Source organism: Podarcis tiliguerta (genome assembly GCF_965153285.1).
Source record: "Podarcis tiliguerta genome assembly, chromosome: 16".
In the NCBI taxonomy this organism is placed as follows: domain Eukaryota; kingdom Metazoa; phylum Chordata; class Lepidosauria; order Squamata; family Lacertidae; genus Podarcis; species Podarcis tiliguerta.
In genome coordinates, this window is record NC_139549.1 from 2,134,962 (window position 1) to 2,159,606 (window position 24,645).

Below are 24,645 nucleotides of genomic sequence, written 5' to 3' on the forward strand. Positions count from 1 at the left end.
CTGAAGCACTATATCTGGGTTAGCGGAGTCTGTAACCTGAAGCGTATGTAACCTGAGGTACCACTGTACCCATTTTGTTATATGGCAGGCATGTCCAAAGTCCATTTTGGGGGCCTAATCAACAACTTCAATCCTTAAAAAAGTCAACAACTTTGGTCGGCTCTTTGGTCGGCCCTCATGCATGTTCACTTCATCAAATCTGGGCCTCTTTGAAAAAAGTCTGGACACCCCTGCATGCTGATGATATGGTTTCATTATCACAATCACAAGTGGATATGAGGCGATTATTAAAATTTGGGGGCGATGATTTGCCACAATGAATATTTGAGCGTAAATCATGCCAATAGAAAAGTTGTAGTGTTTGTAGCAAGTCCTTATAAACACAAATGGTCAAATAACTGAGCAAGTGAGGCACTTTAATTAGGTCTGGATACAGTTTTCTGATAGAGGCATTTGGTCCCATCTTATGGCAGCCGCAGCTTTGAGGGCCTCAGGATCCTCACAAGCAGTTCTCAGCTGCAGGAGAGAAGCCGTAACCAGGACAACTGCACATCAGGTAGAACTTCTGACACCATTTCTTTGCTCTGGTTCCTCCTTGAAGGGAGAGGCAAGATGCCAGACCATCCATGGAAGAGAATGCTGGACCCACCTGGCACTGATTTTCAGCAGCTGGCCCGATGTCAGACTTTTGAGTGGGGTGGGGAAATTGTTGGTTCAGTGTGAAAGGTTTTTGGTCTAGGTAAGGGATAGAGGTTTTGTTTAGATAGGGTTGCCATATTTCAAGAAGTAAAAGTCCAGACACAAAAGGTTTGGGAAATCAACATCAAAGTTGAGGTTGAAAAAACAGACGAATGGCAACCCTAAACCTAGAGCTCATCAGGTAGCAAGTGACTAATAGTTTTAATGAACAAACAAATAAATATCTGAAGAAGTGTGCATGGACATGAAAGCTCATACCAATAACAATCTTAGTTGGTCTCTAAGGTGCTACTGGAAGGATTTTTTAAATTTTGTTTCAAATAAATAGAAGATAGAAATCAACAGTTTGGGAAATTGTGGGATGGAATAGTGGAATTCTGCGTCCAGTTCTGGGTCGTGTGCAGAGGAGGGCGACCAAGATGATCCAGGGTCTGGAAACCAAGCCTGATGAGGAACGGTTGAAGAAGCTGGGTATGTTTAGCCTGGCAAAGAGGAGACTGAGAGGAGATAGGATAGTCATCTTCAAATATCTCAAAGGCTGTCACATGGAAGAGGGAGCTGCTCTGGAGCTTAGGACTTAAGGCAATGGCTTCATGTTGCAAGAAAGGAGATTCTGAGTAAACATCAGGAAGAACTTTGACAGCGGAAGGTGGTGGACTCTCCCTCCTTGGAGGGTTTTAAGCAGAGGTTGGATGGCCATCTGTCATGGAGGCTTTAGCTGAGATTCCTGCATTGCAGGGGGTTGGACTAGATCAGTGGTTCTCAACCTGTGGGTCCCCAGATGTTGTTGGACTACAACTCCCATCATCCCTGAGCTCCAGCCTTGCTAGCTAGGAGTGATGGGAGTTGTAGTTCAACAACATCTGGGGACCCACAGGTTGAGAAAGGCTGGACTAGATGAACCTTGGGGAACCTTCCAACTCTACAATTCTATGATTCTATTAATGAACTGCTGTGGTCTGGGATAGTCACTTCACTCATCGCTTGGTGACTTTTTGTCATCTGGTGGAAGAGAGAGGTTGCAGCTCAGTGGTGGAGAATCTGCCTTGCATGTAGAAGTTCCCAGGTTCAATCGCTGCCTAAAAACCCAATGCAACCACTGCCTGTCAGAGCAGAAGAGAAGAGGATCTGGCACCCTGCAGATGTTTCTGCACTGCAACACTCATCAAGCTTGAACGCTGGCCATGATGGTTCCTTCATAGCTGGAGCTGTCGTGTGTGTTGTATTCAGAGGTGGATTTAGCGGAGCCTGGCCAGTTTGATTGCACTGGGCACAGGGATGCTGCAGGGGGGACCACAACTATGATGTATAGTGAAAGATGAGAGTTATAAGGGCAAATTGTGGCCTCCATGGGGCGTCGCTAAAATTTAAGACCCCATGGTCCATGACTGCTATATTTCATTCTTTTTCCAGAAGTAGCTTTTATGTTGTGTGAATTATAGAAATGTAGAGTTGGAAGGGATCCCAAGCCCCATCTTGTCAGTTTGCATTTCTCAGTGCAGAAAGTATTGATAAGATGTGTAGAGATCTTTTCTATTCTACTTAATTCAAGAGGGTTCTGGAAGCTTCTCTATGTGAAAGAAGCAAGCAGAAGGTTCCTGATGTTTGGGTTATTCCTTCAGAGAAGCTGAGTACAGCTGGCTTAGACTGGTTCTGTTATTGAGGCATCTAAATTGGACTCATGGCATGCATTTTTGTGAAAAGGGCAACACCCTGCCATTTCTTAGTATTTCTTGCATAGATCAACACCCTGCCAATTCCTAGGATTGCTTGCATAGCCATCACGGTACAGGATGAGCCATAAAAGGAGTTATGTGCCTTATCGACATGTGCCTTATCGTTTTTATCCAGGTAAAGAAGGGTGCTGTTAGATTCTAATTTGCTGAATGTTCTCTTACATGTTATGACGTAAAAAGTCCTATAAATATTTGCTGAGCCGACTTTGGAAATTATTCCTCTGAGTCAACTTGCTAGCAAGTACCGTACTTTACAATCAAATTTCTGAGTTTCTCCATAGCGGCGTGGAGTTCTTTCTTTCAGCCAATGCTGGTTTGCTACATTATCTCTTTCTGCCAAGGTCATGCTGACTATAAAAGTAGGGTTAGAAGGAGCCTGGGTTTCACTTTCTCTTTCTATCTCTCTTCCTTCTGGTGTGGTGTTCTGTACATAGTATGCTTACTGTTAAGGTTTAGACTTATTATAACTTATTGTAAGTTTAAGTGAAGTCTGCTGCAACTGGATTTCTTGTGCACAGTGCCAATCCTGAATGTATATGGATTTGTGATCAGTATGCTCATTTGCCTTCAGTCGCAGTAAAGCTCTGCTGGATGAAATAATAATTGCCTCTGGTCTATTTTGGGGGGAATCCTGCAATGTGCTTAAGTTATTACTCTGCTAACAACACACTGGAATCTGCTCTGGATCAATACTAAATAGAATTCCATGAAACCCAACTGCTGAAAATTGGGAATTTCAGCTAGATTCAAAGGAAAACAGAATGGAAATGAAAACTCAATAGACATTGGTTCTGATGCAGTATGGTATTTAATTTGGAACAGGTAGGAAGGAAGGTACAAAGGGGATGAGGAAGGGGATGGATGTCCTCTTGTGGAGAAGACCAAACCATACAGGGTGGAGTGATGAGGAAGCAACAGTGAGGAACAGCAGGGGAAAAGCAGGCATCTGAGCTGGAGACTGAGACCCTTGAAGACCCTGTTCAGGGAGCTTCCAGGAAACTCAACTTGGAGGAAAACCTTCTGTTGTGTCCAACCAAGTCCTGCTCATAGTAGACCCACTGGCATGAATGAGCCTAAGTTGGCTGTGTCCGTTCACTTCATTGGGCTTACTCTGAGTAGGGCTAGTGTTGGAGGCAAGTCCTTTGCTCAGATGCTTCTCACGTAGGTGAGAGAGAATTACCATCCCCAGCTGCCACAACATCTGCTGCTGCAGCAGTTGCCACCGTAGCCGCCATAACCTCCGTAGCCTCCATAGCCGCCACATCTGTTGCTGCAGCAGTTGCCACCATAACCTCCATAGCTTCCATAGCCTCCGTAGCCGCCACAACATCTGTTACCACAGCAGTTGCCGCCGTAGCCGCCGTAACCTCCGTAACCTCCGTAGCCGCCACATCTGTTGCTGCAGCAGTTGCCACCATAACCTCCGTAGCTTCCATAGCCTCCATAGCCGCCGCAACATCTGTTACCACTGCAGTTGCCGCCGTAGCCTCCATAGCCCCATCCTCCGGAGCCACAGGGGTTGCAGCAGTTTCCGTAGCCACAAGTCATCGTGCGGGTAGTGGTGGTGGATTTGGAAAGCAAAGAACTGGGAAGCAAAAGGAGCCTGATTAGAATTGTGGCATCGCAAGGGATTTCAAAGGCCAAGTAGACCAAACCTCCTGGGTCAATGAAGGGTCTCAATAAAGGGTGGGTGTGGTGTTCATATGGAGCCCCCAGTCGTCTCATGGACTATTGACCCGTACACCACTAATCCGCTGCCACCAACCAGGTCCTCCAGATAAATCATTTAGTTTCAGTCAGGTTCTTAAGTTAACGAAGAAGAGTGTAGTTTATTGCAGACATAAATGAACTTTAACTGCATTCCAAACGTTGTTACTCTTTACCTTCTTAGCCTTATTTTTATCCTGTCTCTAACTCTTCTACCTCCCCTCAAACAAGAACCAACTGCTCTAACTGTCTCTCTAATTCCAGCTGCCTGCCAACTGCTTTTCCAACTGCCTTTCCCAACCAACCAACCCACTAAAACCAACCAGCTACCCACTACCCAAACCTCAGGCTAAGCCCTTTTATAAACAGGTAGGCTCCGCCTCCGGCTTTCCTATTGGTCTACATATTAACCCTTTCTCTCCCCCTGTACAGACATTTTCAAACGAACGGGCAAACACCACAGTGGGGAACCTCAGGCCTAAGGGGAGAATGAGATTGCGGCCTTCCAGGTCCCAGTGGTTATGGGTGTCTAAGGCACAGGTTTTGGGTTTTGTGAGCCTTCTGAAAGGAGCACATAAAAAGTTCAGAGATCGTTAAAGCATCTCGGCCACCAAACTGATAAATAATGCTTCTAGCCCTCATGGAAATGGCTGTATGCTTAAAAGGAGCCCATGGAAAGCTCCTGACCCTTTCTAGAAAATCCATGGTGATTATGGTGATGGTGATGATTTATCTGCCCTCCACATTAAGATCCCAGGGCAGGTTACAACATTAAAACATAATATTAGAAATGATTTTCAACAAAAAAGAAGGTGTGTCCTAAAAATGTGTACCTCAAGTGTCACAAGCCAGGGTAAAGAGGCACATCTTCAGTCTTCTACAAAAGCTGTTTCATGAAGATTGAAGACACACCTCTGTGGTGAGGGAGTCCCACAGCTTAGGGGCCACCACAGAAAAAGCCCTCTCCTGGGCTGCCACCCTCTGAACCTCTGGGGTGGAGGAACTATCAAGAGGACCCTCTCTGCCAATCACACCCGCTGAGAGGATGTTTCTGGTAGGAAGCTGTGTTTGGGTATGTGAGTCTTTAGTTGTTCGCTGCCAGACCTCTGCACCATCTCTGTCCTTGAATTATCATCAACCAATTGAGTTGCCTCTCATCCCAAGAGGTAGTTCTTACCCCAACCTCCTACCCACTCCACAAACACTCATGAAAGCCCAGGCTGACATTTAAGGAACCAGTTTTTGTGCTTTCATCTTGATGTGCAGGGCTATAAATCCCAGAGATGCCTTGTCATTAGTTCTGCTTTATAAGCAGAGCAGGCTGGGAGCAAAAGCTAAACAAGGCATGGCTTGAGAAGCCAAGTAAACACCCACAAAATCTTAAACTTCCACCACCAGGACATGAAAAGAGCCCTGTCTAGTTCAGTGTCGTGCTCTCACAAGGGACAACCTGGTTCCAGTGGGGAACCGACAAGCAGAGTCTCAGCACAACAGCTCCCTTCTCTCTTGTGAGTCCCGAAACGCTGCTTCTGATGGTGAAGGCAGAACATACCCACCATGGCTAATAGCCCCTGATAGCCTTATTTCCCACCGATATGCTGAATCCCCTTCTCAAGCCATCCACGTTGGTGGCCGTCATTACTTCTTGAAGTAATAAAATGAACTCATGGTGCTCACTAATGGTTTATCCCCAGCCTTTGACATAAGATCTTCTACTGAGTCAGAACTTTGATCCATCTAGCTCAGCATTGTCTATGCCAGCTGATGGTGGCTCTCCAGAGCTTCAGATAGGGGGGTTTTCCAGCTCTACTAGGGATGCCTTCTGCATGAAAAAGCACACACCACGTCCCATCCCCTAAGAGAAAGATTCTAGTCCTCATACTGGGAATTGAACCTGGAGCCTTATCCATAAGAACATGAGAAGAGCCAGCTGGATTAGGCCAAAGGGGCCCCATTTAGTTCAGCATTGTGTCCTCACAGTGGACAACCAGTTGCCAGTGAGAAAGCTGCAAGCAGGACTTGAATGCAACAGCAGCTCCCTACAGTTTCCTGCAACTGGTATACAGAAGCATATTGTCTCTAACAGTGGAGGTACTCTGTTAAGAATAAGAATAGTATTATTTCTACCCCACTCATCTGGTTGGGTTGCCCAAGCTGCTCTATGTCCTGTGGCCCTTCTCCTAGAACTATTTATCTCCTAGCGAACACATTCTTAAAACTGCAATTCTAACAGCACAGATCCAGATTCAGAATGTTTCCAAGCAGGAGTACATTACCTTGATCTCTGAGGAGCTGAAGTCCAGAAGAGTGTTTGGAGGAACCCCGAGAGTTGAGGGCTTTTATACCCGTTTCCCGAGCCACCTCATGGGTAGGAATGTGCGTGGCATGACACCTGTTAGCAGCTAACTCATACTTAACTCACACATGCATCACGTCTCAAATTGATGTATGGGAACAGCACTCCTGTTTAGGAACACCAGAGTTAAAAATAAAAATGAGGACGTCCTCGTCCATTCCCAATGGTTCCGGTTGCTCCATAAATTTATGGGCCTCATTCCTTCCCATTTAATCAACTGTTTCCATCAGACTCAAACCGGGAGTGAAGGCAGTTGGACTGGTTTGCTTCCGAAGCGCCTGCCCAAATGGTCCACCACTGAGGGACAAGCAAAACATGGCAAAGGCACGTGCTTAGCATCCAAATGTAGAAAAAATATGCTCAAGACGCTGAAGTCTAGGCCAGATGCCACGTGTGTGTGTTTGTGTGTGTGTGTGTGTGTTCTGATTTTGTGGTGTTTCTTTTCTTTCATTTTAATACACCACATTAGTGATGTATGGAAGTGAGAGCTGGACCATAAAGATGGCTGATCGCCGAAGAATTGATGCTTTTGAATTCTGGTGCTGGAGGAGACTCTTGAGAGTCCCATGGACTGCAAGAAGATCAAACCTCTCCATTCTGAAGGAAATCAGCCCTGAGTGCTCACTGGAAGTACAGATCCTGAAGCTGAGGCTCCAAGACTTTGGCCACCTCATGAGAAGAGAAGACTCCCTGGAAAAGACCCTGATGTTGGGAAAGATGGAGGGCACAAGAAGAAGGGGACGACAGAGGACAAGATGGTTGGACAGTGTTCTGGAAGCTACCAGTATGAGTTTGACCAAACTGTGGCAGTGGAAGACAGGAGGGCCTGGCATGCTCTGGTCCAGGGGGTCACAAAGAGTCAGACACGACTAAACGACTAAACAACAACAACAACAAAAATACACCACATACAAAAAGAAAATATGAAGATACACAAATATCCATCACCTTCTAAAAACTAAAAAGAAGAAGAAAAGAAAAATAAACAAGAAGAACACCAATACATTAAATATTACTCACAATGCATTTAACATAAAAATGACTTTTTCCTATATAGCTGACTTCACGTCTACTCCTTACTTCTACTTCTCATCCATTATTCACTGCCATATTATACCATATTTTGGCTTTAATGTTATTTATTCTATCCTAGGTTTTCCATCAGATTTAAAACTCCTGCTTGTTCAAATGCTGCTTTTGTGATGTTTCAAACTGCGAAGGCCAAAACATCCATGATGATTTGAAAGAAACATCTCCAAGGCAGAAATAAACAACTGGCTTGCAAATTAGGAGATTTACGAAGCATATGCACGCAGAGCTAGGAATGTGTGGTGGGCTGGCGAGAGGTTCCCCATTTTTGTTGCATTTCAAAACAAGATTCCAGTCCTCATGTGGTATGAAGCTTAGAAATGTATTCACACCTCAGCCCCAACCCTCGCCAAGCTTTTTCCTTTGCACCCCCTTGGTTGCTAAAATTATATACTGCCTAACTGTAAAAAGAACTAACTAACTAACAACCAAACCCTCACCTCAGAATGGTTTGAATTGAAAACAATTGTGTTCCAGTGGAGGCGGGAGAGAAGCGTTAACAAAACCAGAGACTCTGAGAATCTCCCAGTCTCCCTATTTTCCAGGGACAGTCCTAGATCTACAGAAGCCATCCCGGTTTCTGATTTGATCCCAGAATGCCCCGCTTTCCCTTAGGATGCCCATGTTTTCATTGGAGAAATGTTGGAAGGTATGAAGTCCAAAGCATATACAGTCATAAAGGTAAAGGTAAAGGTACCCCTGCCCGTACAGGCCAGTCTTGCCAGACTCTAGGGTTCTGCGCTCATCTCACTCTAGAGGCCGGGAGCCAGCGCTGTCCGCAGACACTTCCAGGTCACGTGGCCAGCGTGACAAGCTGCATCTGGTGAGCCAGCGCAGCACACGGAACGCCGTTTACCTTCCCACTGGTAAGCGGTCCCTATTTATCTACTTGCACCCGGAGGTGCTTTCGAACTGCTAGGTTGGCAGGCGCTGGGACCAAACGACGGGAGTGCACCCCGCCGCGGGGATTCGAACCACCGACCTTTCGATCGGCAAGTCCTAGGCACTGAGGCTTTAACCCACAGCGCCACCTGGGTCCCATATACAGTCATACCTCAAGTTAAATGTGCTTCAGGTTGAGCGCGTTCAAGTTGCGCTCTGCGGCAACCCAAAAGTAATGGAGCGCGTTACTGTTTCGCCGCTCGCGCATGCGCTGACTTCATTTGAGCGGCGGAGCGCAACCCGCACATGCGCATACCCACCGTCGCATCTTGCATTCCGTTCGGGATGTGAACGTTGCTCCGGAACAGATCCTGTTCGCATCCCGAGGTACCACTGTAGAAGCTAAACACGTACAAGACCTCCATTCTCTTTTAGTTTTAAACCAGGGGCCAGCAAACTTTTTCAGCAGGTGGCCGGTCCATTGTCCCTCAGACCTTGTGGAGGGCCGGACTATATTTTGGAAGAAAAGAAATGAACTATGACCCACAAATAACCCAGAGATGCATTTTAAATAAAAGGACACATTCTACTCATGTAAAAACGTGCTGATTCCTGGACCGTCCGCGGGCTGGATTAAGAAGGCGATTGGGCTGCATCTGGCCCTTGGGCCTTAGGTTGCCTACCTATGTTTTAAATATATGATCCTTGTCAGCTGTGCAATCCAGTTCTCATGACTGGATACTATCGCTACTGAGCAACATGTCATCTGCAGGTGAAGATAGCATGAAACTCACCTGCAGCAACGTCTAAATCATGGGTTTTTACATGAGTAGAATGTGTCCTTTTATTTAAAATGCATCTCTGGGTTATTTGTGGGGCATAGGAATTTGTTCGGTTTTTTCCCCTTCAAAATATAGTCCGGCCCCCACAAGGTCTAAGGGACAGTGGACCGGCCCCCTGCTGAAAAAGTTTGCTGACCCCTGAAATTGTCTGGAGCCTGTCCTTGGTGGCAATGGCGTTCATTGACATGAATACGCACTGGAGGCTAGGTGTCCCGCTCCCCACAAACAAAGGATTAACTTTCAGACAACACACAGGAATGGACTTGGAATGGACATGGAGTGGAGGTGCTAATACCTTTTGGTTTTGGGTTGTTGTTTTTTTTTTAAGTGGACCTCCCAACTGCCACACAAAATTAGCATTTTTTACTAGCCAGCTAGGTCTGTCACAGATAAATTGGGAAAACTAGAGCAGAAGAAGTCCACCTTCCAGCTTCCCACCACCTCCAACCCATCATGACGTAAACTGGGGAGACTTGTGACACATTCCGCTTTGGTTGATGACCTCTTGCGAGGCTATTATACCAAAATAACACCAGAGCCCATTAAGATTGGGTGTCAAGCCATAGAGGCAATAATAATAATAATAACAGCAACATATTTCAAGCATATAAAACACTAATGACTGTTTGTGGAGAGATCTGGAAGCCTATTGTCTGCTTCCCGGCTTCCCAGCACTACCATCGAATGAAGACGCAAATAGATCATAGAATCATAGAGTTGGAAGAGACCACCAGGGCCACCGAGTCCAACCCCCTGCCAAGCAGGAAACACCATCAGAGCACTCCTGACATATGGTTGTCAAGCCTCTGCTTAAAGACCTCCAAAGAAGGAGACTCCACCACACTCCTTGGCAGCAAATTCCACTGTCGAACAGCTCTTACTGTCAGGAAGTTCTTCCTAATGTTTAGGTGGAATCTTCTTTCTTGTAGTTTGTATCCATTGCTCCGTGTCCGCTTCTCTGGAGCAGCAGAAAACAACCTTTCTCCCTCCTCTATGTGACACCCTTTTATATATTTGAACATGGCTATCATATCACCCCTTAACCTCCTCTTCTCCAGACTAAACATGCCCAGCTCCCTTAGCCGTTCCTCATAAGGCATTGTTTCCAGGCCTTTGACCATTTTGGTTGCCCTCCTCTGGACACGTTCCAGTTTGTCAGTGTCCTTCTTGAACTGTGGTGCCCAGAACTGGACACAGTACTCCAGGTGAGGGTCTGACCAGATGTCATCAGTTTGCTGACCGTGTCATCCTGAGCCCTATGGTGCGGTCAGAAAGGGGATGGTCAAATCCTGAAGATGAATGGGAGGAGCTGGGGGGATAATAATAATAATAATAATAATAATAATAATAATAATTAATACCCCACCCTCCCCAGCCAGTGCTGGGCTCAGGCATAGCTGTCAACTTTCCCCTTTTCTTGCGAGGAGTCCTATTCAGAATAAGGGAATTTCCCTTAAAAAAAGCGAAAAGTTGACAGCTATGGGCTCAGGGCAGCTAACACCAGTAAAATTACGGTAAAAACATAATGGGGGGGGGGGGCAATTTAAAATACAGGTTAAAAATACAATTTAAAATGGAGCCTCATTTTAATAGTAGCCCATAGATCAAAACCATAAGGGGAGGGAAACGTAAGAGTCAGACTGAGTCCAAACCAAAGGCCAGGCGGAACAGCTCTGTCTTGCAGGCCCTGCGGAAAGACGTCAAGTCCCGCAGGGCCCTGGTCTCTTGTGACAGAGCGTTCCAGCAATTTGGAGCCAGTGCTGAAAAGGCCCTGGGCCCTAGTTGAGACCAATCTAACCACCTTGCGACCTGAGACCTCCAAAGTGATGTCATTTGTGGACCTTAAGGTCCTCTGCAGGGCAGACCAGGAGAGGCTGTCCCGTAGGTCCAAGGGTCCTATGCCGTATAGGGCTTTGAAGGTCAAAACCAGCACCTTAAACCTGACCCTGTACTCCACCGGGAGCCAGTGCAGTTGGTAAATTGGTGCTGAGCGACTCAAGGAGGGTCCTAGTGGAATGGGGAGATGAACTCCGGACCCTACTTGGGCTTAGGATCCTGTCTGCTCAGGATTATCCTAAAGATGACCTCTTAACCTTTCTGTTGACTGCTGTCCGTATGGAGCTAGCCAGATGTTGGAAAACCAGTGTTGGGCTAAGCACAGATTCTTCAGCATTGGCTAAGAAACGAAGATGCCAGGTGAGAGCGGCAAAGAGCAAACACAATCCACATTCCTTTTATAACGCATGGCAAGTGTATTATTGAATACATAAATTGTTCAGACTGTGGCAGGAATCCACCCGGCACTCATGGGAAAATGTGACATGTTCTCTTCCACCAACCAAATGAAGCTTTAACACATGGCATGATAAAATTTCTGTAATTTTATCGAGACAAGTTATTTGGTGTTTACTGTTGCAACAACTGTTTCCTCAAAAATTATCTTCTGTACGATGAAAATAAATGAAAACAGTTTTTAAAGTGTTAAAGGGAAGGGAGAAAACATTCTGGAAAAGTGGCAAAGGACCGTGTGGGTTATCTATTTATTTAAATTCATAAAATTTTATACACCAATTGATTTAAAAAAACAACAACTCAAAGCGGTTTTGAGAAAAGATAAAGCAATAAAATTATCACCCATAAAAATTAACAACAGTAATTTAAGACTTTTTAAAAATATTTTATTAGCTTTTTACACAAAAAATAAGACAAAACAAAACAAAAAATACAAGTTACAAAAACACAGAAACAACAACAACAACAAAAAACAAAAAACATCACAAAAGAAAAACATTAATAAAAACAATTTCATCTTCATGATATTTCTTTCATTTACTTATTTCCCGACTTCCCCAAACCTCCCTTCACTGTATTCCAAATCATATATTTAACCAGCAAATCCCTACCCTCTATCTTAATTAATCCTTGTCTTAATTGTTACCATCTTGATATAACTTAATCTCCTTTAAATCTTAAAATATTAAATCTTTTAATTTTACAGCTTTTATACTAATAACCTTTTAGATTCAAGCTGATGTCATTTTAACATTCATTAATCTTATAATATTTCTGTAGATTTAAGACTTTTGAAAAGTTAATGTAACAACAGACTAAAAACAGAATGAAACTTGCACCAACTTTCTAAACAGCTGGGTAACTTTGTCAAAGCGAACAAATGTTTTTAGCAGCTGCCAAAAAGAGTACAGTGGAGGTGGCTGCAGGCTATCAATAGGCAGGGAGTTCCAAAGGTGCTGCTGTGGCATTGGAAAAGTCTTGGCTGGCTGGCTGGACCCCCTGAGCGAGAGCGGTTTGCGCTGCAACATTGCATTGCATCTCTTTCAAACCCGCTGTGTCTTTTACCCAAGAAGAGCACAAATGCATATCCAGAGCCAGTTGTTTTGAGAATCGTTGCAGTCAATACAGTGGTACCTTGGGTTACATACACTTCATGTTACATACGCTTCAGGTTACAGACTCTGCTAACTCAGAAATAGTACCTCGGGTTAAGAACTTTGCTTCAGGATGAGAAGAGAAATCACTCAACGGCAGCAGGAGGCCCCATTAGCTAAAGTGGTGCTTCAGGTTAAGAACAGTTTCAGGTTAAGAAGGGACCACCGGAACGAATTAAGTACTTAACCCGAGGTACCACTGTATTAGTCTTTTAAAAGAAACAAGAGGGGGTGTCTAACAGCACAGTTCAATAATGGCCTATGCAGAAATGTCAGTGGGTTCTATCTAAAATTAGTCCTGCTCAGAGTAGACCCACTAAAATTAACAGACTTGCGTTACTCATGCCCATGAATTTCAGTGGATCTGCTCTAAATAGTAGTAACTCTGAAGACAACCCATTGAGTTTAATGGGATCTACTTTTAGGTCACCGGAGTGATCCTATTTTGGTGATTCTCCAGCCCCTTGTCAGAGTGCATCTGTTAGAAAGAAATCATCATGATATCATTGTGGTGGAGGGGATTTCATGAGGTTCTTTTGCTGCAAAGGATTTCAGCGCTTCTTGCAAGCATTCATTAGTGGTTGCACATGTCAAGCGATATTGGGTTATGCCCCTAATTTGTTCTTGCAATTATATAACCCCAGATTTAATAACAGACTCGTTTGGAAAACAGCAACAACAAAAAATGCAGTAATTGCTTCACAGGTCATTTCCCCCCAAACGGTAGTGATTTGTGACTCTCGATTCGACAGTTGCACCCGATCTGAATGAAGATGAAACAGTAATTAATTCTTTTTATGAACACTTTAAACCTTGGGGTCCCCCCCCCCCTTGCCTTTCCAAGGGACTGGGTTTGAATTTCGGGGATAGCGATACCATCTATGCAAGCATAACATTTCTAGATTATGCGTTGTTATGTAGAAGAGGTTTTTCATTTTTTAAATAAGCTTTTCTTTTTTAAAAAAATCTTATCTAGCCACGGAGGTCACACTGCCTCTCAAACACTGGCAAAACCTATCACAGTTTTAACCACACGACTGGATCTATGCAGAGATACTTTAATTCATCAAAAAATTAAGGTAGGGAATATCCAGAAGACCATTGTATTATGAGGAGTTAGGCGCGATGCCCTGAAAATTTCCCCTTTTGATGCCCTCAAAGCTGCATCTAGGCAGAGACCTAGATTTCGCCGTAAATAATGCCGCTCTGTCAATTAGCGCTCTCTAAGAGTTAATCACAGCTTGCTGGAATCAGAGCTTATTATAGAAAGGTCACATGACAAAAGGAGTGAAGACGTGGGGTCATGTATCCTCCGACCCATGTGAGTCATAACAAAGCAGAGCAGCATGGGAATATTAAGGCTGCCCTTTGCAGCCTGACATTTGCTATGACCTTTGTTATGACCTTGCAGGACATAAACATAGACAAGGCCATGGGGAGGTGACCCCAACCACAGGTGATGACTCCCGGATAGTATTTAAGGCTTCAGTGAGAACATCTCAGTGCAGACCAGCGCTGCACACTGTGGCGGAAAAGTTGGTTTTGCTGGACCGGTTGGAACAACAAGCCCTGGTGGAGGAACGGGAGTAAGGAGGGAGTGGACCTCCCCCGGCACCACTATTCCGGTAGGGTGCCATCGCAGCGGCCACCCCAGATATGCTCCGTGCACCCTCCTGTGCACGCTGGATGCCGAGCCCCCACAGGCAGCGCACCACGCCCCCAGAATGCGCACCATGCCCCGTGGGCGGTGCACCACGCCCCCAAGGCATGTGCCACACCTCCAGGGAGCACAAGCCACATCCCCACATGTTTTCCACCCCGGTAGTGGAGCATGCGGCTTCACCACTGACAACAAGTGTTTCTTTTTTTCTGTCTTTCCCTGCCGGCAAATGGTAAATGAACGGCAGCCTCTGATTGGCCGTGATTCCAGGAGGGAGGGTTTAAAAGGAGAGGATTTGAAGAGAGACAGGGAGTTGAGAGGGTTGGTTGAAGTGGGTTGGAATTGAGGTTGGAGCATAGCTGTCAACTTTTCCCTTTTCTTGCGAGGAGTCCTATTCGGAATAAAGGGATTTCCCTTAAAAAAGGGAAAACGTTGACAGTTATGGGTTGGAAAGGTTGGGAGATAGAAGGGCGACAAGTTAGAAGACAGGCTGAGGTATAAAGAGTGAGTGGGAGACAGTGGCGTAGCGTGGGGGGTGCAGGGGGGCCGGCCGCACCGGGCGCAACATCGGGGGGGGGGGCGCCCTCGCACTCGCAGCTCTCTGCCCCTACCTGGCTCACTCACCCTCTCTCACTGCAGTGCTGGCTGTGCGAATCCGATCCGAGCTGCCGGGTCGCCGCCCACTGTGGAGGGGAGGGTGCCAGGCGTGAGGTGCGGTGCGGAGAGAGAGCGAGGGACTATCTGGGGGAGGGACAGTGCAGCGGGCGCAAATTACTTGCCTTGCCTCGGGTTAGGGGGCGCAAATTACTTGCCTTGCCCCGGGTGCTGACAACCCATGCTATGCCACTGATGGGAGAAAGAGTTGATTCTGGAAAGAGAACTTCCGCTCTGAGCGTATTGTGAAGGACAGAGTGTCCTGTAGGAGGAATAGACTGGAATCTTAGTGGGAGGCAGAGGCTGAGCCAGGAGAAGTAGGAGATGGAAAGGAACAGCCTCCTTGGGACTCAAATATACTCTGGAGGAAGAAGATTCTTCTAAGGAAAAGAAGAAACTCCCAAACCCAGTGAAGGATGTGTTAACAGAGGCAATTAGAGATCACACTAGACAAGAGTTTCAAAAAGCATGGGGGAAATGCGGAGAATACTTCCCAAAACAGTGCCCTAAAATACATACCTGGACTTGTTTCGATTAATGTCTGCAGGAGACTTTGTGGATTTTTAAGTTAAAATTAGAAAAATCTTAATAATTATTCATAAAGGAAACAGCTTATAAGAAGTAAACAAGGAGGCCAGATACAGGATAAAGGAAGTCTTTTATTTGGTTGTATGTATTGTTGTATGTTGGTACAGGGGTGGCACTGTGGGTTAAACCACAGAGTCTAGGACTTGCCAATCAGAAGATCGGCGGTTTGAATCCCCACGACGGGGTGAGCTCCCGTTGCTCGGTCCCTGCTCCTGCCAACCTAGCAGCTTGAAAGCATGTCAAAGTGCAAGTAGATAAATAGGTACCACTTCGGCAGGAGGGTAAATGGTGTTTCCATGCGCTGCTCTTGTTCGCCAGAAGGGGCTTAGTCCTGCTGGCCACATGACCCGGAAGCTGTACGCCGGCTCCCTTGGCCTGTAAAGCGAGATGAGTGCCGCAACCCCAGAGTTGGCCACGACTGGACCTAATGGTCAGGGGGTGACCATTACCTTTACCTTTATTGTTGTATGTTATGCTCACTGTATGTTACGTTCACATTTAATGAGGGTGAATTTGTGTATTGGGGGGTGGGGGGTTATGTTATGTTGTAAATAAAATTCCAATATTTTTTTTAAAAAATCCTAGCTAAAAGCCGGAGCAAATGACAGATGGAGGGAGGCTACATATGAGGCAGTGAAGGACAGATGCCAGATGCCAGAATCTGAGAGGGCATCTATAGGTCTCATTTATGTTCCTTTAAATTCCAGCAGGGGGCACTCACAGACCTTTCACCTCCCTCTCGTGGAGTAACCAGGGTGACAAATTCTCTACTTGATTAGTTGATGGGGAAGGGATCTCCCTAACTGATTTGTTTTTGGTTTGTTTTGTTTTTTAAAAAAACAACCCTAGGATTCAGCTATGCTGGATCTGGACACATCAAAGAATCGTTTCAACTTAAAGCGTTATAAATTCAAACACAGATTTATATGCGTTATATGTGCGAGGCAACATTGTGCCACCAGATGGCGACGCGGAGTCGCGTTTTTCTTTCCCTGTTTTCCCTGTTTATATTTACAAAGCTGAAAACGAAATGCTTCTTTGATGTGCCTAGAAAGCCAGCCTCACTCTTTGTTTCCCAAGCGTATAACTTTCGTTTTGTAGGAAAACCCACATTTCACAACCCTACCCACATCTGAAGAGCTAATTACAGTAAGTCTGGAAGCTTTCTTCAACAGACTCTCTTCAGAGGAAATCTCCCTCTCTCTCCCCATTGTTAATGTTTCAGTTTTATAGGTGGATAAATATATGTACACCATAGCCGAGATCCCGAAACCTACCATGAAACACACCTAAGAGCTTGGCTGTGCCGTGATTTGTTTGAATGCTGTGCCTAAGAGCCTAAGAAAAGCCCAGCTGCTGTATCAGACCAGTGGCTCACCTAGTCCAGGGTCATGCTCTCACAAGGCAAAACCAGGTGCCTGTGGGAAACCGACAAGCAAGACCCAAGAACATGAGCATCTCTCTCCTCCTGCAGTCCTCAGAAGCATCACTGCCCCAGTAGCAGAAGCAGAGCCATTGTGACTTTGTTGCTGTTGTTTAGTCACTTAGTCGTGTCCGCCTCTTCGTGACCCCCTGGACCAGAGCACGCCAGGCACTCCTGTCTTCCACTGCCTCCTGCAATTTGGTCAAACTCATGCTGGTAGCTTCCAGAACACTGTCCCACCATCTCGTCCTCTGTTGTCCCCTTCTCCTCGTGCCCTCCATCTTTCCCAACATCAGGTTCTTTTCCAGGGAGTCTTCTCTTCTCCTGAGGTGGCCAAAGTCTTGGAGCCTCAGCTTCATGATCTGTCCTTCCAGTGAGCAGCACTCAGGGCTGATTTCCTTCAGAATGGAGAGGTTTGATCTTCTTGCAGTCCATAGGACTCTCCAGAGTCTCCTCCAGCACCAGAATTCAAAAGCATCAATTCTTGATGGTCCAGCTCTCACTTCCATCCATCACTATGGGAAAACCATAGCTTGAACTATACGGACCGTTGTTGGCAAGGTGATATCTCTGCTTTTTAAGATGCTGACTAGCAGCCACCAATAGTCTTCTCCTGCATGAATTTGTCCAATCGTCTGTATAAAAGTCCTCCAAGTCAGTGGAGCATGAAGCCATAAACCAGGGGTCCCCAAACTAAGGCCGGATAAGGCCCGAGGGACTCATTTATCCGGCCTGCGGCGACCCCCGCCACCCACTGCTGCCGCCCGTTCTTACCAGCGCTGCATGGCTGCCCACTTCCGGGTCAGAGGCTGATCGTTTTCGGCCGTGCAATCCAGTTCTCATGACTGGATTTTATCGCTACTGAGAAACATGTCATCTGCAGGTGAAGATAGCATCAAGCTCACCCGCTGCAACATCTAAATCATGGGTAGGCAAACTAAGGCCCGGGGGCCGGATCCAGCCCAATCGCCTTCTCAATCTGGCCTGCGGACGGTTCGGGAACCCACGTGTTTTTACATGAGTAGAATGTGCACTTTTATTTACAATGCATCTCTGGGTTATTTGTGGGGCATAGGAATTCGTTCATTTTTTCTTCTTCTTCAAAATACAGTGGTACGTCGAGCTAAGAAATTAATTCGTTCTGGAGGTCCGTTCTTAACCTGAAACGGTTCTTAACCTGAGGTACCACTTTAGCTAATGAGGCCTCTCGCTGCTGCTGCGCGATTTCTGTTCTCATCCTGAAGCAAAGTTCTCAATCCGAGGTACTATTTCTGGGTTAGCGGAGTCTGTAACCTGAAGCGTATGTAACCCGAGGTACCAGTGTATAGTCCGGCCCCCCACAAGATCCAAGGGACAGTGGACCAGCCCCCTGCTGAAAAAGTTTGCTGACCCCTGGTGAAGAGTGTCTTTCATGCCTTCAACAGTCATGGCTTCCCACAAAGAATCATGGGAAGTGTAATTTCTTAAGGGTGCTGGGACTTGTTAAGAGGAGATCCTCTTCCTCCTCTCACAGGGCCACAAAACTCAGAGTTTCTGGGACTGACTGATCAACAGCTTTGAGAATTGTCATTCTGTGAAGAGGGATGGGGATTTGAAGGGGCAACAGAGACTTGGCATTGAAGCCTGTGTGTCTTGAATTGCACATCTTGTGGGAGCTAATAAACTGTAGCCCAAGTTCCCTCGAGCATCAGTTCATTATTCCAGGGTGTGCTCACAAAGGGACTCTCCTCTCCCCCCCCCATGTGTAAAGAAAATGCATGTTGAATGCAGTCTGCTAAGTCTACAAAGCCAGAAATTTCAAAAGCTAATAAGCACATACAAACATTAATGCGACAAGGGGGGGGGGGGGGCGACAATGAGATACTTCTGGCTGCGAAGCCTTCAACAATCCTGGGCCTATAATTACCCTGGAAGTTGTGCAACGGAGGTGTTTTGTAAAGACGCAGCTGTCCATGGCAAGAGTATAAAAGTGTCCAAGAATCGAGGCATTTGCTAAACGCATTTTCTTGGCTTCTCTCGTTTTGCATTCTGAGGAAGACTTGGGTGAGTCCAGCTTGACTAAATCTGCCTTTAAATCCCTAGGAGTGTTGGCTTGAGCTATTTGATTTTTCAGCTGAGCATTACGGAGAGAGAGAGAGAGAGAGAGAGAGAGAGAGAGAGAGAGAGAGAGAAAGAAACGTAGGAAGCTGTCTTGTACTGAGTCAGACCGATCTATGTAGCTAATAATAATAATAATAATAATAATAATAATAATTTATTATTTATACCCCGCCCATCTGGCTGGGCTTCCCGAGCCACTCAGGGCGGCTTCCAATTTTTTTAAAAAAAATACTGTAATACATCAAACATTAAAAGCTTCCCTAAACAGAGCTGCCTTCATATGTCTTCTAAAAGTCTGGTAGTTATTCTTCTCTTTGACATCTGATGGGAGGGTGTTCCACAGGGTGGGTGCCACTACCAAGAAGGCCCTCTGCCTGGTCCCCTGTAACTTGGCTTCTCGCAGGGAGGGAACTGCCAGAAGGCCCTTGGCGCTGGACCTCAGTGTCTGGGCAGAACGATGGGGGTGGAGATGCTCCTTCAGGTATACTGGACCGAGGCTGCTTAGGGCTTTCAAGGTCAGCACCAACACTTTGAATTGTGCTCAGAAACGTACTGGGAGCCAAATGTAGGTCTTTCAAGACCGGTGTTATGTGGTCTTGGCAGCCGCCCCCAGTCCCCAGTCTAGCTGCCGTATTCTGGATTAATTGCAGTTTCCGGGTCACCTTCCAAGGTAGCCCCACGTAGAATGCATTGCAGTAGTCCAAGTGGGAGATAACCAGAGCATGCACCACTCTGGTGAGGCAGAGTTTTGTCTACATGGACAGGCAGTGGCTCTTCAGGGATTCAGCCAGGGAATATATCCCAGTAGAAAAAAGACAGTCGTGGAACCGAGAAAGTGCACAAAACAAATGAAATACTGTGAAAATCCCTGAAACGAGAAGTAATCAACTAGAAATATTATCTTGTTGAAATAATCTACATACGCTTCAGGTTACCTACTCTGCTAACCCAGAAATAATGCTTCAGGTTAAGAACTTTGCTTCAGGATGAGAACAGAAATCGTGCTCCGGCAGCAGCAGGAGGGCCCATTAGCTAAAGTGGTGCTTCAGATTAAAAACAGTTTCAGGTTAAGAACGGACCTCCAGAACGAATTAAGTACTTAACCTGAGGTACCACTGTAAAGGGCTGCTGTGCCTCAAATCATAGTCTCTGCTTAGATCTCTCTGTCTTCCTTACGGTTCAATGCTATAATGTCCAGGGTCTTCTTTCTCATCTTTTTGGCTGCCAGAGCAAAAAAGAGCAACTTTATGAGGCACTGAGATGTTTACATTGCCAAGAAGCCATAGGGCCTTCTCTGGTTTGGCGAGAGATCGTCGCAAACCAGAACATTGGTCCTGCAAGCTCAGGGGGTATCTACACACATATTAAAAAATGCTGTTTTAATGTTTTGTTTTGTTTTTATTATTGGTTGTTAGCCACCCTGAGCCCGGTCTTGGCTGGGGAGGGCGGGGTGTAAATAAATTTATTATTATTATTATTATTATTATTATTATTATTATTATTATTATTATTAATTTTTTATTAATTTTTCTTTTTCATTCATTACATACATCTCAGATTCTTAACATTTACAATATATTCCTCCCTCCCTCCCCTCCAAGATTTCCCCAAACTTCCGCTTCTGGTTTGTTTCTCCTTTCACCCACTTTGCTATCTTTCAACAGAAAAAGTTATTAATAACATAACATCCAACCTAAAAACATAAAAGTAAAAGTAAATACACTATAATATTTCTCTATCTTCTGAACATTTTCTAATACTAACAGTGTGAATCTTTATTTAATTTCTGCCATCAAGTCTATCGACTTCCTTTGTTTCTGCAGGTATAATATAAACGGTTCCCGTTCTTTTTCAAAGTCGCCATTGTCTTTTTCTTAATTTGTCTGTCATTTTTGCCAGTTCTGCATAGTTCATCAACTTCTCTTGCCATTGTTCTTTAGTTGGCATTTGTTTTGTTTTTCAAACATTTTGGGGGAAAAAATTGAATTTTCCATAGCTCACTGCCGCCATCTAGTGTCAAATTTGTATATTGCACTTTACAATACAATTAAAACATTTTACTTGCAGATGTATAGCTGGGTCCTCAGTATTGTCTATATTTTATTCAAGTTGGCACTAGCACCCCTGGTCTAAGTGAATTAAGGACACGTTTGTCCCGACCTTCTTGCCCCATTTTCCTCTAATTCTTTTCACACCTGTCTCTTATGCTTCCCTCTGTTTATGTCTCTTTCTCTGTCTGTCTCTCTCTGCCTGCCTCACATCACATTCCCTGCATTAGATTTGTCTCTGCTTTGTCTGTTCCAGACCTTTGTTTGCTCTCCCAGGGATGAGTAACTACGGGACGTACGGGCTGTCATCATGCGGCGGCAACCAATCAGGCCGGGAACCATCTAGCCAAGGCTCCGGCCACTGGTTTGGTTCGACGACGTCTCGGCCCAGATGCTATGAGCCAAGCAGCTATGGATCGTATGCCAGCTCCGGTGGCTTCGGAGGTTGTGGAAGCTGTGGAGGTGGCTATGGTGGCTCTGGCCGGATGGGTGGCCATAGCAGTTTCGGCAGTTTCGCTGGTTTCGGTGGATGTGGCGGACAAGGGAGCTACGGTGGATGGAGCAACCCGAGGCCCTGCAATTCGTCCCCTTGGGGGTCTGGCTGGGGAAACTGAAATCTTCCCAAGGCCCCTGGGAGTAGATGCAGTTCATCAGCGATGGATGGAATTTAAGCCATCCACTCATTCCCAGATTCCTTCTGACAAATTGTAAGCAGCAGTCAGGTTTTAATATGCAGGGGACGCCCCCAACCTTTCTTAAAAGCAAACCTTGGCAAACAAGCCGGTGGTCTTTTGATTTTGTACATGAATGTGCTTGAGTTATCAAAACAATAAAAGGTACATTTGAAAACGATGGCGTCTCATTCCTTGTCTGAGTAGCTCTAGCTACAACTTTGCACAGGAGGGGCTAACCCTAAGGATGTTTCTTCATCGCCACTTGCATGGCGATTTCCCTCCCCCCAGCGGAAATAATGACATGTGACACAATTATTAAGGTTAATGGGCTAAATAAGGCCACAGCTTTATTGGTTACAGGTGATGAGCGGTATTGGCTTAGGCATTGGTCCTAACTGACTATATCCGACTTCAGCCCATCCGCTTGAAGTCCGGGAAGGGTTAACCACCAGTAGGGGGAGTCCTGCTGACGCACATCAACTAGGAACTCCCCCGGGGTCACGGGTTGGGGGCGTGCCTTAGGCCTTCACCTCCATAGGCTTCGGACAGGGCCACCCCTCCTGGAATCCTTTGTTGGACTACCCTTCAATATGTGGGGCAGGTGATGGCGCTACCTCCCCTCTTCCATCTACAGAACTATACCAATGCCTAACCACCAATACCAAGAAAGTTGTGAGGATTTGCTACGAGGTAGGCGGAAACCTAATGGCTGGTGCCAATTTGCCAAGTGGGAAAATTCCTATCAGGCCCCTCAACGGCGACCAACCAAGGTCCATAGCAAGGTCAAGGAACAAAAACCTTATAGGGTGGGAGGGTGGCTGTCAGATGGCTGTTGTGGTTGCTCAAGAGTAACCAGGCAGGACTCCAACCCCGTGTTTGACAGGTTTTTATTTTGGTGAAAACTATTTACAGTGAACGGACGCGGGTGGCGCTGTGGGTTAAACCACAGAGCCTAGGACTTGCTGATCAGAAGGTCGGCAGTTCGAATCCCCACAACAGGGTGAGCTCCCGTTGCTTGGTCCCAGCTCCTGCCAACCTAGCAGGTCGAAAGCACGTCAAAGTGCAAGTAGATGAATAGGTACCACTCCTGCGGGAAGGTAAACGGCGTTTCCGTGCGCTGCTCTGGTTCGCCAGAAGCAGCTTAGTCCTGCTGGCCACATTACCCGGAAGCTGTACGCCGGCTCCCTCGGCCAGTAAAGCGAGATGAGCGCCGCAACCCCAGAGTCGGCCACGACTGGGCCTAATGGTCCGGGGTACCTTTACCTTTTATTTACAGTGAAGAGCCCCACAGCTCATGTCTGGCTCAATCACTAGCAGAATCCGGGAGTGGTCTTTTTTTGGACCTCCCCCAACATAAGTTTCGTTACCCCCACCCGTTTCCGCCCCTCTCTGTGCCCCAGACTACTGTGCAGGATGTGCAAGGGGAAGGGCGTGTTTCCCTCCTGTCCGGCTTGCCCAGAAGCGGTGCTGAGGCTCCCACCAGCATCCTCTGGTCCTTGCCTCTCTTCCCCACAGGAGGTGGGGCTTTCCTCCTCCCCGGAAGAGGATCTGCTTCGCAAGATTTTCAGAGGCTCCCTGTAACACAACTGCCCTTCTGTTTCTCGCCTCTGACCCGATGGCAGTTCCCTGACAGTGGGAAAAGCAGGAACAGCTGGCAGGCGGCAAAGAGGGAGATTCCCAGCCACATCCTGCCTTAAATAGGGCAGGCCGTGCCCCCTGAGCCAGCCAATTGGCCGACCAGGAGGTGACGTGACCGGGAATCCCCCCAATCGCGTGGGGGCTGGGCTCCAGCCTCTGCACGCTTGGAGGGGCCATGAAGCCCACAACCCCACCTCCTTCGAAGGGCAGAAGTGGCTATGCTAGAACTCACGGAATTGCATGGAATTCAGAAGGCTGATCGCCGAAGAATTGATGCTTTTGAATTATGGTGCTGGAGGAGATTCTTGAGAGTCCCATGGACTGCAAGAAGATCCAACCTCTCCATCCTTAAGGAAACCAGCCCTGAGTGCTCACTGGAAAGACAGATCCTGAAGCTGAGGCTCCAAGACTTTGGCCACCTCATGAGAAAAGAAGACTCCCTGGAAAAGACCCTGATGCTGGGAAAGATGGAGGGCACAAGGAGAAGGGGAGGACAGAGGACGAGATGGCTGGATGGTGTTCTTGAAGCTACCAGCATGAGTTTGATCAAACTGCGGGAGGCAGTGGAGGACAGAAGTGCCTGGCGTGCTCTGGTCCAGGGGGTCACGAAGAGTCGGACACGACTAAACGACTAAACAACAACAACATAGAATCACATACAACTCATAGAATCCAATTGTAGAGTTGGAAGAAACCTCCGGGAATAATCTTGTCCAGCCTCCTGCAGTGAGGAATCACAGATTAAGAATCCCTGACAGATGGCCCTCCAACCTCTGTTTAAATACTGCCAGCGATAGTCTGTTCCGCTGTCAAGCAGCTCTTGTCATCAGAAAGTTCTCTCTAAGAGCTGCTTGACAGCGAAATGAACTACTTCATAATATATAAATATCTCGGGGAGCTCTCATATAAAGAGTCTGTCCATTGCTCCACCTAGTTCCGTATTTGTCTATATGCTTAACGGAAGTCACACTCGGGGGTTTCGGACAGGGAGTCTGAAGCTGTTAAAAAAAAAGTTTTATTGGGATTCATAAAGAGAAATTCAAATATCAAATCTCTCTCTCTCTTTTGTCCAAAACTGAAACATTGATCTAAATGCAATAAAA

At 46.3% G+C, this 24,645-nt stretch overlaps 2 long non-coding RNA genes across 3 annotated transcripts; one reads left to right on the forward strand and one right to left on the reverse strand.

The window, feature by feature from the left end:
• Positions 1-3,224: 3,224 nt before the first annotated feature.
• On the reverse strand, positions 3,225-5,103 carry LOC310666255. 2 transcript variants are annotated; one of them, XR_014505815.1, is made up of 2 exons: positions 4,976-5,103; positions 3,225-4,020 (listed from the first exon to the last, which is right to left on the reverse strand). It is a non-coding gene; the product is annotated as an uncharacterized lncRNA (long non-coding RNA). The 2 variants fall into 2 exon arrangements; XR_014505816.1 differs by lacking the exon at positions 4,976-5,103 and adding an exon at positions 4,319-4,455.
• Positions 4,020-22,082, forward strand: LOC310666248. The gene is made up of 3 exons (XR_014505805.1): positions 4,020-4,511; positions 13,734-13,836; positions 21,487-22,082. It is a non-coding gene; the product is annotated as an uncharacterized lncRNA (long non-coding RNA).
• Positions 22,083-24,645: the final 2,563 nt, after the last annotated feature.